This window comes from Phaenicophaeus curvirostris, chromosome 22 (assembly GCF_032191515.1).
Source record: "Phaenicophaeus curvirostris isolate KB17595 chromosome 22, BPBGC_Pcur_1.0, whole genome shotgun sequence".
In the NCBI taxonomy this organism is placed as follows: Eukaryota; Metazoa; Chordata; class Aves; order Cuculiformes; family Cuculidae; genus Phaenicophaeus; species Phaenicophaeus curvirostris.
The window spans coordinates 7,165,776-7,181,578 of record NC_091413.1 but is presented as its reverse complement, the minus strand read 5'-3'; the positions used below and the strand labels follow the sequence as shown (position 1 = coordinate 7,181,578).

Here is a 15,803-nt window from a genome sequence, read left to right as displayed (position 1 = left end):
TCTTGCTTTTTCCATCTCTTGCTAAGCACGTGAGGACCAGCCCCTCCAGAGCCCTTGAGAATCCTCAGCTGACACGAAGGACGGGAGGTCAAACCACTCCTACCAGCAGCATCAGAGTGACACAACCTGATGTTCATTTCCAAGCCGATAAGAGCCAGCAGAACAGGAACCGAGCATTTTCCCGGCTGGCTGGAGCGGTGATTTGGCGCGGAGCCCGCTGCCTGCACAGGCACTGACTCAACAGGAAAATATTACGGGAAGAAAAAAAACCTTGATTAGAATAGTTTTCTAAAGAGGCTGCCTAGAACGTTCTCTTTCTTCCCTTCTTATCTGCCACGTGATTAGCATCACTCTGCTGACGAGGTTGACCAGGAATGAATTTCTTGACGCACGACACAAGCCAGATGAGGTTTTAGGGTTTGCTCTGCAACCCTGTTGCGTTCTCTCTCCATTATGAGAGGCCCGACCTTCAAACCGGAGACTTCAAACCATCAACCATGTAGTGAGTGTGCAAGAAATGGCTCAGAGACCACTAACACTTCAAGCTACCTGCAATCCTCAATGGATACTTCATAGACTCATCGGATGGTTTGGGTTGGAAGGGACCTCCAAGCCCATCCAGTCCCACCCCCTGCTACGGGCAGCGACACCTCCCACTGGATCAGGGGCTCCAAGCCCCATCCAACCTGGCCTTGAACCCCTCCAGGGATGGGGCAGCCTCTAATCTCCTGCTCCATAAAGGATCAGCACTTGCACATTTTCAGACACAACCACAGCTTTCCAGTTTTCCCACCCAGTTTGATCTAGAATGTGTACCATCAAGGCTCCTTGCATGACGTTATTTGTTTTCCTGCATTTCCTAGTCTAAAAGGTCAGCTTAATATTTCACCCACAGCGAAGAGGCTGGCAGGAGGACTGGAACACTCGCCTTCACCCAGGGCTGCAGTGCTCAGGGCTCTCTCTCCACCTCGCCATGGGGTGGCCAGTCTCAGCCATTCTCGCTTGGCTCCCTGCCTTCCCACTTGACATCTTCAGAACCAAACCACACTCCTAACAGCCCACCTACTCACAACAACCCTGAGAAGCTCCAGACTAGGAGAAGTCTGGCTGGAAAGCTGCCTGAAGGAGAAGGACCTGGGGGTGTTGGTTGACAGTGACTGAACATGAGCCAGCAGTGGCCCAGGTGGCCAAGAAGGCCAATGGCATCTTGGCTTGGATCAGAAACGGCGTGGCCAGCAGGTCCAGGGAGGTTCTTCTCCCTCTGGACTCGGCACTGGTGAGACCGCTCCTCGAATCCTGGGGTCAGTTCTGGGCCCCTCACCACAAGAAGGATGTTGAGGCTCTGGAGCGAGTCCAGAGAAGAGAACGGAGCTGGTGAGGGGTCTGGAGAACAAGAGGAGCGTCTGAGAGAGCTGGGGGTGTTTATCCTGGAGAAGAGGAGGCTGAGGGGAGACCTCATTGCTCTCTCCAACTGCCTGAAAGGAGGTTGTGGAGAGGAGGGAGCTGGGCTCTTCTCCCAAGGGACAGGGGACAGGACGAGAGGGAATGGCCTCAAGCTCCTCCAGGGGAGGTTCAGGCTAGACATGAGGGAAAACTTTTTCGCAGAAAGGGTCATTGGGCACTGGCAGAGGCTGCCCAGGGAGGGGGTTGAGTCCCCTTCCCTGGAGGGGTTTAAGGGACGGGTGGACAAGGTGCTGAGGGACATGGTTTAGTGATTGATGGGAATGGTTGGACTCAATGATCCTGGGGGTCTTTTCCAAGTGATTCTATGCTTCTATGATCTTCCTGCTTTATTCCATTTATCCAAAACATTATAAATTAACCTAGAGCAATCAAACACAAGGCTCTCCTCTGTTTCAAACCTCAGTGCTTTTACAGATGCCACCTTCCCTGATCCTCTATCTTTTATCTCCCCTCTGCACCCCATTACCTGTCACTCTTGCCCCTTCCTTTTTCCAGATAAGCTCCTCCACTCTCACATCAACCCTGCAGAATATTCATCTAATAAAGACTACAAAAAGACCAATTTATTCCACACCTTACCAAATGCTATTGCTCCATTCTTATTATAACTCCTATTTATCTGCACTTTTTTTGTAATCAGGCTTTTGTCTCGTTTATTTTATTAGCATTCATTTGGAATTCAGTTTCCAACCCGACTTCTTAGAAGAATGATGGAATTGCAGCATCATGGACAAAACATGTGAAATAGAAAATCCCTAACAGAGGACATGATGCACTTTAACAGCAGTTGCAAATTCCCAAAGCAGCCTGACCCAACATTCCTCATCAATAAGCAGATTTTCAAGTTGCTTTTAGTTTCTGTTCCAGAATCAGCCAGAAACCAACGCCCGAAAAACCCGAGCGCTACCTACAAACCACTGCAAGGTTCCAGCCACATAAAGACACCATTCGTTAATGAATTTTTATACCCTGGTCACAGACAAGATAACAAAGCTGTGAATCAAACAAGAGGGAAGCTCGGAACCCCCTGCCCCCCAGCCAGGTCTTACCTGTGAGAGCCCAGGGGACGCCGCATGTCCTGGTGGCGTCGCAGCAAGATTGGGGTGTCCCTTATTTATTTCATGTGCAGTGTAAGGGGATGGGGCAGGAGGACCCGGTTGTCTTGCTACTTGTGTTACCTGTGTGGAGATAAACTGTTAGTAAAACAGAACATTAGTGGTCTGGTCTGTACAGACGCTGTCAGCTAAGCAAGCAGCTGCCTCTTTAGGGACATAGATAAATATATTTATCACCACGTACGAGTGAAGCGCTGCACAAGTTCACTCTTTATATGATTCAGAAAAACAGGGAAGCATTAAAAAATAAAGAGCACGACGTGGAGTCACTGGTAGAAACAAGTAGAAGCTGCAAGGGCTTTCCAGATGCTTTGTAACATCCCTTTGACTCCAGGCCTGGGATCTTCCGATGTGTTTGTTATGAGCTGTACCGAACGCTATCATGATTTTGCAAAGGGACCCAAAAATGTAAGAGGAAAATTTGCATCCTCCCCTCCAAAAAAAAATGGTCTGCATAGAGGCTTTGTGATCCAAATGGCTTGGCACCAGCACAGAATGAAACACCAAAGCAGTTCCTGCATATACTGATCCCCATTCTCAGCTTCTACTACAAAATACTGATCAAAACATAGTAAGTAAAATATCTTTGTGGCACATACACCTGCTCCACTGCACTATCTCCTCGATGGAAGTGTTTTAAATACACTTTATATAGCTGCTATCATAAAAAACAAGAATTAAAGGAAAAAAAACCCCATGACCGTTGGGTGACACCTCCAGCAACTTGACACAAGTGACGCTTTGCAGATTTGGTTCAAGCTCAGAGTGTGGACTCCAGCACTCGCTTCTCACTGACCTGTTGTTCTCAGACCTGTGTTTGGTTTGCTGAAAAGCACCACTTACTCAGAACTAAAAACGCACCTTCCCTGGAGGGGTTTAAGGGACAGGTGGACAAGGTGCTGAGGGACATGGTTTAGTAATTGATGCGAATGGTTGGACTCAATGATCCGGTGGGTCTCTTCCAACCTGGTGATTCTATGATTCTGTGAACAGAAGCAACGCTTGGCAGGGGACGCTGTCACTGCGCAGGTAGATGTGCGTTTATATTCTTCCCCAGCATCGGAAAGAAGACAGAAGGCAATTCCTGGCTCTTGATCTTGAATGGAGCATTAGCACTAAGGCCCAAGAGAGCAAAGGATGAGAGCAGAAGTCAGAGTTCACGATTAAATGCTTTTTCCAAGTCATTTTCTTGCACTCCAAGTATCGCTGACTGCTGTTGCGTTACCTAAACCACTAAAACAGCTGCACCAGCGGCGAGAATCATAACATGAGACTCCCTGAGGCACAGACGTGGTCCAGAACTGCTTGGCGTGGGAAGATTTACAGCAGCCTTGTGCTCATCAGAGCTAAGGTGGGTCAACTCTGTTCCCAACTGGATCCGTCTCTTCCCCAGGTGGGAATCATCTCCACTTTTTTTGGCTGCTCCAGGCTGGCAGGTGTGCGCGTGCAGCCTCAGTCGGCTGAGTCAAAACCTGCATCATAAAACGTTTCACGTCCCAGCCCCGGGAAAATCAAGTCTCCTACATGACTCCTAAGACAACCCTGACAGACTTGTCACATCAATCACGCAGCAGCCGGTGTTTAGAGGTGACTACGTATCACGATGGGTATCAGAAAGGGCAGCCAAGGGAGCGAGAAGGGAGCCAAAGCAACACAAAACACAAGGAACTCATTCATATCAACAGCCCATCAGTAGGTCGAGTGCGTACTCAGCACCAAGATGTCTCCTTGAATGTCACTTCTCGTGGAGAAAAAGCGGTTCTTTTGAAATAGCTGTGGCACTTCACGCACTGCCAGCTTTTATGTCCCTGCACTCACAAGCACATGCACCATTGGGCTCTGGCAGAGGCTGCCCAGGGAGGGGGTTGAGTCACCTTCCCTGGAGGGGTTTAAGGGACTGGGGACGAGGTGCTGAGGGACATGGTTTAGTGTTTGATAGGAATGGTTGGACTCTGATCCAGTGGGTCTCTTCCAACCTGGCAATTCTATGATTCTACGATTCATTGCAACCAAAGCCAGAGCCATCCCGAACCCTCTGTCTCCAAACAGCACCCACGGCCACGGAGATGCTTGGCAAGGGGAGAGGGGCACTGATAACCTCCCAGGTTTATGTGAGTCCTCTGCAGAAATGAACACGTGCAGATCACCTGGGCTGGAGGTTAATTAGAGAGGGCAAAGAATGCTGTTCCAACTTGGATGTGAAATTTGAAAGCCAAGCCTGGCTCAGCAAACCCCCTAGAAACGCTCAGCCAAACTACCAGAAACACTCAGCTGGCCCTCCGGCACAGTCAGGAGCAGAGAGCAGCCGTCCTCCAGCCACAGCAACACAGGGATCCCTACACCCTCACCAGGATCTCTACACCTTCATCGGGATCCCTACACCTTTGTTGGGATCCCACAACCTTCACCAGGTTCCCTACACCTTCACCAAGATCCCACAACCTTCACCGGGATCCCTACACCTTCACCGGGATCCCACACCTTCACTGGGATCCCTACACCTTCACCAGGTTCCCTACACCTTCACTGGGATCCCGACACCTTCACCGGGTTCCCTACACCTTCACCAGCATCCCAACACCTTCACCGGGATCTCTACATCTTCACCGTGATCCTACAACAACCGACTTACAGCTACTTATCTGAAACACAAGAGGCAGATTTGAATGTTAACAGGAGATAAAGGAAGATAAACTGGCTAAATTAGCGTATTATCTTGTAAAAAATTGTGCCAGGAGAGTCTCCACCAACTCACAGAATCACAGAACAGTTTGGCTTGGAAGAGGTGTTCCTGCTCACGGCAGGGGTGGAACTGGGTGGGCTTTGAGGTCCCTTCTGACCCAAACAATTCCATGATTCTATGATCACTATGGAAGCAAACGCCCTTCTTAAATCTAGATTAAAATGGATACAGAAAATTACATGTTAATTTCCTAGGGCATCACTTTCAGTTTTCCTTAACAGAGTAGCAAGAGGTTAACCTTAGTCCTCCAGAAGCTTTAAGTCTCTGTTTTAAAGGCAACAATGAACGAAACATGAAATAAAGCTAGCCTGAAATTCTCCCCTTTTCCCTTTGAGCTTAAATCTTTCGCTTTTAGCACCTTCCAGAAGTTTTGGATTATTCTTCCCTCTCCAAACATCAAATTTCCAATACTTGATTGTGTCCATGAGACATTCGAGTTAGTTGAGAATGGAAGGGGCACACCACAAGTTCCCTAATTACGGGGACAATGGTTCATCCTTCAAACCTGCTCTTTCCCCATACAGAAGGGTTCTGACTCGGACAGAACCTCTTCCCTTCCACCATTCCATTCATTCAATTCATTCCTGTTGGTGCAAACAGCCTCACGGCAGCGCTGCCGGCATCCGAGGCACCGAGCATCCCTCCCGCACACTTCAGAGCCAGGCAGGGAACACGTCGGCCTCCTGACCCAGATCCTTCCTTTCAGCACAGGGTGGCTGGAGCAGCTAATCCACCCTAATCTCTTTTCTTCAGGACTCTCTTCATCATAGGAACATCCCTTTAAAGGACACAAAGAGAAGTCACAGTACTTCTGCTGGCTGGGAAGTCATTGGGGGCCACCAACAGGCACCTCCTTGCTGAAAAGCCATCCAAAGCAAGTGATGAAGTCAAGCCTTAATCACTGAACAACTGGGGCAAGGAAGATCTTCAGCCGCTCGCTCTTCCATTTCCTTCTCTACCATCAGCTGGCACGGAGCTGGGCAACTTGACACAAGGTGGGATCTGCCCCAAAGAGACCCAGGGAGACTGCAGTTAACACAGACCGTTTAAACCAGCGTTGGATCCAGCCAGGCTACAGAAACACATCCAGCCAGCTCCCACGCACTCCCTACAAACAGATACATCAAAATAACGCTCGCTCCTAACCACTTCCCACCCAGAAGCCAAAGGTTTTGACTTAGAGAAGTTTATCCCAAAGCATTTTCAGTCCAAGCTTCAGTGCTTGAGATAACGACATGTTCCCAGCGCAGTTCCAACCCTCCAACCATCATCTGCCACAACAGGCAGGTCTCACATGGGTGCAAGAACTGGATGTACGTGAGCTCCATAATTTCCCTTCTCCGACTCCCAGCTCATGCCTTGAGCCGCATCTGAAGAGGACATCGGATACAGTCACATTAATTCCATTTACAGTAGAAACCAGCCCTGTAGCTCTGGGAGTAGGCACACACGGTGACCCACGGTATTTAAAGTCACCTTTGCTGCAGTTCCCTTTTGGGTAGAAGTCACCATCCTTTGCCCAATGTCCAAGTCCAACAGCTTTCTTTGAATATATTTCTCTGAAATATTTTTGAACAGAAATAAAATTTCAGTCTTCCTCCACTCCCCTTTCCAGATCCACAGAATCCCAGAATACCAGGTTGGAAGGGACCTCAAGGATCACCTGGTCCAATCTTTTTAGGTGATGGAGAGTTTAAATGAGATGGCCCAGCACTCTGTCGAGCTGATGCTTCCAAGTGTCCAGCGTAGAGGAATCCACCACTTCCCTGGGGAGATGATTCCGATGTTTAACTGTTCTCATGGTGAAACATTCTCTTGTGGAATTCAATCGGAATCCCCCAGGAGCAACTTATCCCCATTACTCCTCCTCTTTTTCCACATGGCTCCTTGTAGAAAGGGGGTCTCCATCCTCTTGGCAGACACCCTTTATGTACCATACACTGGTCCTCTAAGCCTTCTCCTCAGGTTTGGGATATAATTATATATTATATAAGTAATTGCCTTCATTTCTTGCAGTATAAAGAATTAAGAAACACCCTGCAAGAAGCTGCTTACAGGACATCACTCCAAATTTTATGTCCATAAGCATCTCTTGTGACGTGGCATTATCCATTATCGATGACGGGAGATTATTACGAGATTATTTCATTGAAATCATTATTTCTGACTGATTTACTTTAAACTCGTTCTGACTGCTGGATTTACTTAAAAAACCCACCTGCCCAAACATCAGCATCCTCTACCGTACACTCTATACAATAAATGAAGGCGCAGATGACATGGTTGGGTAGTTTCATGCTCAATGCTGGTGGGATTTCCTCGATAAAGAGGTTCTACCAAAGTTTTGTTGGGAATTTTGAGCATCTGCAAGTTCTTGGGCAAACTTGACTTCACCTCACAAATGACACGTTGCCTCATCCCCACCTCCTATCTCTGCCCTGCAGAAAAACGTGCTCCTCTGATTTTCTTTCAAGGGAGATTATTGAGGCTCATAGTGAAAGCCACATGATTTTTCACTCCCATTTTTGGCAAGCAGCCCACAGTTCTGGAAAAAAAGAGCTCAGGAATGTGCAGCTGAGGCGCTGGTAACGCATGCGGAAAGGCACAGAAAGGATAACTGTATTATTTTTCATCTTTATCTAACTAAAACCAGTGGTTTCATCTGGGGGTTGCCTGTATCTCAAGTGATTCATCCTCCCAGCCCATGAAGGAGATGCTCTAATTGACAGGGAGAACATGGAGGCAGCTCCGAGTCACCGCAGGGTGGTATCAAATCCTGGGGCTCTCCCCAAACCAGGAAACCCCCAAAAAATACACATATTGGAGAGTTGTGCTGCATAATCCATGTGGAAACCCACAAATGATGACTGAGGAAACAAAACGTGGGAGTGAAAAAGCAGCCCCCGGGGGCTGAAGACAGGGACTCTCCTCCCCATCTCCGAACCACGCGAGTTCTGTACAATCCCCACAAACCCGACATAAAAATCAACTAACAAGTGACCTTTTTGTTGCAAACCCAGAAATAAATACATGGCGCTGCTACTCGTGTAATAAGTCACAGAGACCAATAAGGAATGAATTTGTCAAGGACCTCTGATCCTGTGCCTCTTCCATCCCAATTCCTCATTTCTAGGACTTCCTCTACATTTGCAACATGTCCAGGGCTTCAAACAGAAGCTCAAAAGGAACCTGGCTAAGAAATTCCTCTCCTTTCCCCAAAATATGAGGTTTTCTTTCAAACTTGTGTTTTCTTAAAGCCTAGAACTGAGACACTCCCAACCCTGGCTTCTATTCCTGTAACACATCAAGAAGTGATATTTTTCCACACTGAAAAAGCTATTTTAGGTCATTCTTCACAGATACTTCTATATTTTACATTGATTTAAATTTTTACAGTCATATTTTCCCAAGGGCATCTGAACCACGGAAGAAAGAATTGAAAAAAAATAACCTGCTTTTCCCCTCAAAGGAAACTGGGATATTTTTAAAGTAGTTTTTAAGTGCTGTATGTTGTATATAAAGGAGAATATGAACTATTTATTACAATTGTTTGCACATTTATGTTCTTCTGGTTTTGCCTTTTTGCGTAAGTACAAGTGTGTGTTCATGCACATACAGAATCATGGAATGGTTTGGCTTGGAAGCCCCTCCAGTCCCACCCCTGCCATGGGCAGGGACACCTCCCACGGGATCAGGGGCTCCAAGCCCCATCCAACCTGGCCTTGAACCCTCCAGGGATGGGGCAGCCACCCCTGCTCTGGGCAGCCTGGGCCAGGGCCTCCCCACCCTCACAGCAAAACATTTCTCCCTAAGATTTCATCTCAATCTCCCCTCTTGCAGCTGAAAACTGTTCCCCCTCATCCTGTCCCTGCACTGCTGATCAAGAGCCCCTCCCCAGCTTTCCTGGAGCTCCTTTCAGCACTAGAGGCTGCTCTAAGGTCTCCCCAGAGCCTTCTCTTCTCCAGGCTGAACACCCGAACTCTCTTAGCCTGGTCTTGCATGGGAGGTGCTCCAGCCCTCAGAACATCTCCGTGGCCTCCTCTGGACTCACTTCAACAGATCCAGGTCCCTTCTGCGCTGAGGACTCCAGAATTGGATGCAGGACTCCAGGTGGGATCTCACCAGAGCCGAGTAGAGGGGCAGAATCCCCTCCCTTGCCCTGCTGATCCCACTTCTTTTGATGACACAGGTATGATCCTGAGGACAAAGCTAGCCAAAGAAACCTCAAAGCCCAGCTCACAGCTGGAGCCTGCTGACCCATTGCTGCGAGTGCTTCATCAGAGCTGTACCCTAACCCTTCTGACTCACCTGGATGAAAATCCGCTGTGAGCTGCCCTCCATCCCATCCATGAGTCTTTCTGCTCCTACAGCCGCTACCCAAATCCCTGCCCTTCTCAGACCGATGGGCACTGACCAGCCCTTTTTATCCTCAACTGTTTGCAAAGCTCGACTGCAGAAAGAGATTGCAGACGGAAGCAGCCTCCCCAGGAAAAGAGGTGATCACAGAACTTTTCTCTACAGCCCAAAAAAGGAAGGGGCCAAAGATGCTTCAGACCCGGACTCCACACATGGAGGAGATGGAGCTGATAACCCCTTTGCCAGTTATTCAGACAAGGGGAAGGAGAAAACCTTGCGCAGCAGCTTATGTTTTCCTATAAGCAGCTTATGCTACAGCATAAAACACAGTGAATTTCTCCCATGTACAGCTTTTCTTCCTGTTTTCCATAGAATTAAAAGAGCAGCTTAAAAGCAGGGTTTTTGGCATTAAAAATATTTGCAGTATCCCACCAGAAAAGCAAAATATGACTTTCCTGGGGCTGTGCTGATTTAGCAAAGCTCTAAATAACACTAGGCTTTCAGCTACTCCTATTTGAAAAAGAGAAGCAAATAAAAGGAAAACAGTGTAATCTGGTTTATTAACAAACAAACATCATTACCTTTCTCAGCTAAATGTCCTCAAGAATCAAGCTTTGTAAACAAACACAGAATGGGTTGGGATGGAAGGGACCTTAAAGATCCTCTTAAAGACCTCTGCTATGAGGACTCAAAGATTTATCGCTTTCCCACTTAGAGTCATAGAATCATGGAATCACCAGGTTGGAAAAGACCCACCGGATCATCGAGTCCAACCATTCCCATCAATCACTAAACCATGTCCCTCAGCACCTCGTCCACCCATCCCTTAAACCCCTCCAGGGAAGGGGACTCAACCCCCTCCCTGGGCAGCCTCTGACAGGGACCAACGACCCTTTCTGCGAAAAATTTTTTCCTAATGTCCAGCCTGAACCTCCCCTGGTGGAGCTTGAGGCCATTCCCTCTCGTCCTGTCCCCTGTCCCTTGGGAGAAGAGCCCAGCTCCCTCCTCTCCACAACCTCCTCTCAGGGAGTTGGAGATAGCAATGAGGTCTCCCCTCAGCCTCCTCTTCTCCAGGATAAACACCCCCAGCTCTCTCAGCTGCTCCTCTTGTTCTCCAGCCCCCTCACCAGCTTCGTTGCTCTTCTCTGGACTCGTTCCAGAGCCTCAACATCCTTCTTGTGGTGAGGGGCCCAAAACTGACCCCAGGATTCAAGGAACGGTCTCACCCGTGCCGAGTAAAAAGTGTCTTCATCCAGATGGAGCTTTGAGCCCCCTGATCCAGTGAGAGGTGTCCCTGCCCATGGCAGGGGGTTGGAATTGGATGAGCTTTGAGGTCCCTTCCAACCTAAACACATGTTCTGATCCTATGCTCATTTATTTTAGGCAGCAGAAAACATTGCATTGTTTTTAAGTGCATTGTTTTAAATTGGTTTGGATTTTTAAATTGTACCTCCTTACGCTTGGAAAACACGCCCCTTTCAAAAGCACCACAGCAGCAGCAGATACTCACAGTGCTGTAGACAGCGGAGACAGTGGGAGTGAAGATCCGGTCCTCGAGGGGCTGCTGAACAGGACCGCGGGGGATTCTGCAACACAGCGAGTTAAGGAAAGCAACGTCGAGGAAAGGGCCGTGTTCTGGGCGATACCCACAGCCAAGGCGACGGCCGCTCCCCACCCACGCTCAGCAGACACACAAACATCTCTGCAGCTCTCGCACACAACCAGGCAGCTACAATCCCTCAGGATGTTCCAAAAGAGGAGCAAAGTGTGGCTTCAAATGCAGGTGTTGCCGACAAACACAGCAAGAGCCTCAGAGCAAGAAAATCGCCGATCAAGCCCAGGAAAATCCCCCACTTCTTGTTTCTCAAAGAAAAACCCGAAGCCCACAAGCCCTTCCCAAGCTCCACAAGCCCTTCACGTTCAGCAAGTCCAACCCTGTGGATCAGCAGGGCATTTCCAACAAAGGCAGCGCCTGTTCCGCCAGCCGTGCAGGAATCGGGTGATAATTGTTTCCTTGTTTGCCTCCCAGTCGCTCCTTTCCTCATCCACCCACCAAAACCACTTTCAAAGGGGCTGGCAGGGAGATGTGGAGTTTGGACAATCTGCTGCAGGGTTATTTTAGCTGGACTTGATGATCCAGTGGGTCTTTTCCAACCTAGTGATTCTGTGATTTAGAGGAGAAATGTTCTTACATTGGAAAGGTATTGTGGGAATCGGGGGAATAAAAAAAGGGGAAAGGACTTTATACAACAAACAAACAAGCTAGAATCCATTTGACTTGTGGAATTAAAATGAGGAGATGCATTTTCAAAAGAAAAATCTTCCTGCTTGGACAACTCCTTGTGAGCCTTCGGTCCAGCACGTGTCTACAGAATACCCAACGCCCACCATCGTAGAAAAGCATCACACTTAACTGGCTGAAATGCCCCTAAATGCCATGTTCAGATTTCTCCTTTTTGCTGTTCACATTTCAGACATCAAAGCCTCTTGGAATATGAGAACAGCTGGACTGATTAAGTTTCCTGCACACAAGCCAGCAACGCAGCCCTCGTGTTAACGCGGCGGTGGATACTTAAAAAGAAAGCAAATCATGAAAGCGTTTTGTAAAGTTTGTTCAAATGAGGAAAGAAACACCTGTAAGTTAAATTTTCAAGTCAAATTTCTTGGTTCAGGCTTGTGAGAGTCCTTCCTTCCCACTGCACGTGTGTGCCCCAAAGCACTGCTGCCCAAACCAACAGGGACCAACGCCGCAGTGGCAGGAGAGCTCCTGTCAGCACTGATGAGGACTCGATGGAGACCCACGCTCTACAAATCCTGCCTCTTCTCCTTCCTCCAAACACACAACAGTGAGGTTGAAGTAAAGGCTGGTCAGACGCAACCTGTGCTCTGGAGTGAGTCCAGAGAAGAGCAATGAAGCTGGTGAGGGGGCTGGAGAACAAGAGGAGCGGCTGAGAGAGCTGGAGGTGTTTATCCTGGAGAAGAGGAGGCTGAGGGGAGACCTCATTGCTCTCTCCAACTCCCTGAAAGGAGGTTGTGGAGAGGAGGGAGCTGGGCTCTTCTCCCAAGGGACAGGGGACAGGACGAGAGGGAATGGCCTCAAGCTCCACCAGGGGAGGTTCAGGCTGAATGTTAGGAAAAAAATTTTTGCAGAAAGGGTCCTTGGGCACTGTCAGAGGCTGCCCAGGGAGGGGGTTGAGTCCCCTTCCCTGGAGGGGTTTAAGGGACGGGTGGACGAGGTGCTGAGGGACATGGGTTAGTGATTGATGGGAATGGTTGGACTCGATGATCCTGGGGGTCTCTTCCAACCTGGTGATTCTATGGTTCTATGATTTGCTCACTGTTGGCCCTGCAGCCAGATCTTCTCCTCCTGGACCAGTGCTAAGGGAGAAGATTTTCAACACTACACTGTCTGGACACCAATCGCATCACTCTAAAGGCTGGCCCTCCCCAGGCAGGCTGGGAAATTGTTCTAAAACCTCCAAATTTCAGTATACTTTTACTGTTTGAACGTCAGACAAGATAAAACCCCTGCATTATAGGATTACGCGCAGCAAACACCTCCCCTGACCTTCACAACACCTCTGCACGGAAGCGATGTCCCCGTTCCAGCCTGGCAGGTGTGACCGGACGCCTACAACTGGCTCCAGGCTGAGAACTGAGAGGAGGATCCAGCCCTGTCAGCTCTGCGGACGAAGCTCAGCACACATCACTTTTGTTCTTTTAAATGAGTGCTATTTGGTGATTTATTTGCAGGGTCTAAGGCTTCTGTTCAACTCGCAGACTTGCCAGCTCACATGTAAATGGGAATGTTTGATGAAATAAATTTTAACAACAAAATTACACGTAAAATCCAACAAAACAACCGGAAGATTTGCCACAGACTTCAACAGAACCACGCCTTCATCTCGAGGATCTTGCATTCAATCCTGAGTGTCGGAAAACACAGAAAGCTAAAATGTGGGAGAGGAGGATTAGAATCACACTGCAAGGCAGAAGAGAATTCACAAATCTTCTGCACGCCACAGCCACAGCTCCCTGCCCTCACTCATACTCCTCTCCTGAGGATGGAGGACAGGCACAGAGTTTAAAGCTGTCACAGCTGAGATTTCAAATCTCAAAGCAGTTTTCACAGCAAATTGAAGCCAACGCTGCTTCAAAAAGGATCGTACCTGGGTTTGGAAAAATGGTTTCAACCTCGAGAAGGTTGGGATTTATTTTCTTATTTTAGAACTTACATAAGCCAGGAGAAAATAATCTTCTTTGAGGAGAGTAACCTCTCTTTTTGCACCCGGGAAAAGCTGCCTGAGGGAGTGAGCAGTTTAGATGGGCTCTCAGAGTTTGGGGTTGCCATTTAAGAACGTTTCTAGGAAGAGATGATTCTCACCAGATTAAAAAGAAACCTGTTAACTTCTTTTTGCCAAAGGACTTGACCTGGAACCAACACCGATAAGGACAAAAACACCTTAAATTCCAGCCAGCTTTAATGAGATACAACGGATGGAGAAAGCGACGATGTCCAGCGTTTAATTCCTGGCTCATACAGACTGACTGCCTGCAAAGAGCAGGGCTGGTGGGACAGTCCCCACTCCCCTGCAAGCCTCTCAGAGTTTGCTTTTGCTCCTTGGCAGCAGCGACCACCTTCCTTGCCCTTCCATCCACTGAAGGTGCCCATCCTGGGGTAACGGTTGCTGTTATTTCAGGAGAAGCAAGCCAGGGTGACCATAAATTCATCAGCAAGACTCTTGCTACCCTTTTGTTCCTAGAAGCAGGGTAAGAGGAACAGCACGGGAGGCTCCACCATGGGTGGTGAACGGGTCTTGGCAGGCAGACACGAAGTGAAATCTCATCCAGCAGCATCTTCTCACCCATGCCCATGGTAAACCACCCTCCAGAGCACTCATCTTCTCTCTCTACATCACGATCTTGGTACCATCGAGAGCTGCAACGCAAACCGCACAGATGCTGCCCTCCCGCTGCCCCATCACACGCAGGAAAGTTTAAGCATTAAAGTATAATCCAGACTGGCTCTATTGCAGCGGTTAATTAACCACGGCACAAAGAAAACAAGGATGTGCTGAATAATTCAGCTCTTTCGTGTTACTATTCCGGCATGCTTAGATCCAATCCAGGAGGATCCCGTGCCTCCCCACCTCCTACTCCTCCCCTACATCCCTGCCACCCACGTCACCTTCTTTAGCTGCACCAGTTCAGCCATTCGTGCTCCAATATGATCCAGGAGGGTGGGAAAGGGAGGAGGAAGCAAGGTTAAACCCAAACCTCACACCATTTTCAGAGATCTTTTCATTACCACAGGGAGAAAAGATGCGGCGGGTGATGAAGCAAAAGAGCAGGAACAAGGGGAACCTCTTAAATCACATCTGTGCCCAGCAGGTTCGTAAAGAGGAGCTACAGCCCTCTCAGCTCTCTCAGCTCTGCCTCCTCCACCAGCATCACACCAAAATCCAAGAGAAGGATGGCAGCAGCGGGCAGCGCTGGCTCTGGATTCTCTCCAGCACCATTTAGGGCTCATTAACTCACAGAAAATATATGTATATACAAACTTAAATATCCACCTGAGTGAGACACTCCTGGCCAATTACTAAAGGCAGGCACAGATGCAGTGGGAGTTGCGCCCAGTCCTCATCTGGCTGGATTAAAAGCTGGGGAATTTCAGGAGCTATTAAAGACCCAGTGGGAAAAGGCAGGCAAGGATAGTAACGCTGGCTGGAAACGAGACACAATTTTCCCTGAAACCAAAAGGCTCCGCAGAAGGAGGAAGATCTCTTTTAATTAAACAGCTCTGAGGAGGGGAGGATGCTCGACTTCTCTTTAAAGCGATTAAAGACAAAACCCAGGCCAGAGCTGCCTGTCAGCTGGAGCGTTTGGAGGCACCGATAAAGAAAGGCACAGGGAAATAAGTCAGAAGGAATTCCTTACAGAAATCTCCCTCTTGTATCACATCCATCTGCTTGCTCGCATCACGCTACAAAACCAAAACGCTGCAAGATTTTACAGCAACAACCAACCTGCAAACACGCAGGAAAATCAGCTCTCACAGCAAGAGCCTTCATAGGGTTTTCTGCTCTGTTCCCACTTCCAAGATCAGAATGGGGGAGAAAAAACAC

At 48.5% G+C, this 15,803-nt stretch overlaps 1 protein-coding gene across 20 annotated transcripts in view; it reads right to left on the bottom strand.

Annotated features, from left to right (window-relative positions):
• The window catches only part of EIF4G3 (eukaryotic translation initiation factor 4 gamma 3), a 152,705-nt gene that overhangs the window by 98,791 nt on the left and 38,111 nt on the right, over window positions 1–15,803 (bottom strand). For 17 of the 20 annotated variants that reach the window (XR_011338996.1, XM_069874854.1, XM_069874860.1 and 14 more), the window contains exons 2-3: window positions 11,189–11,264; window positions 2,514–2,657 (exon numbers count right to left, since the gene is read on the bottom strand). The gene's annotated coding sequence lies outside the window, so the exon portion shown is untranslated. The remainder of the gene's footprint in view (window positions 1–2,513; window positions 2,658–11,188; window positions 11,265–15,803) is intronic. The other 3 variants (XM_069874857.1, XM_069874865.1, XM_069874868.1) reach the window with 1 other exon arrangement.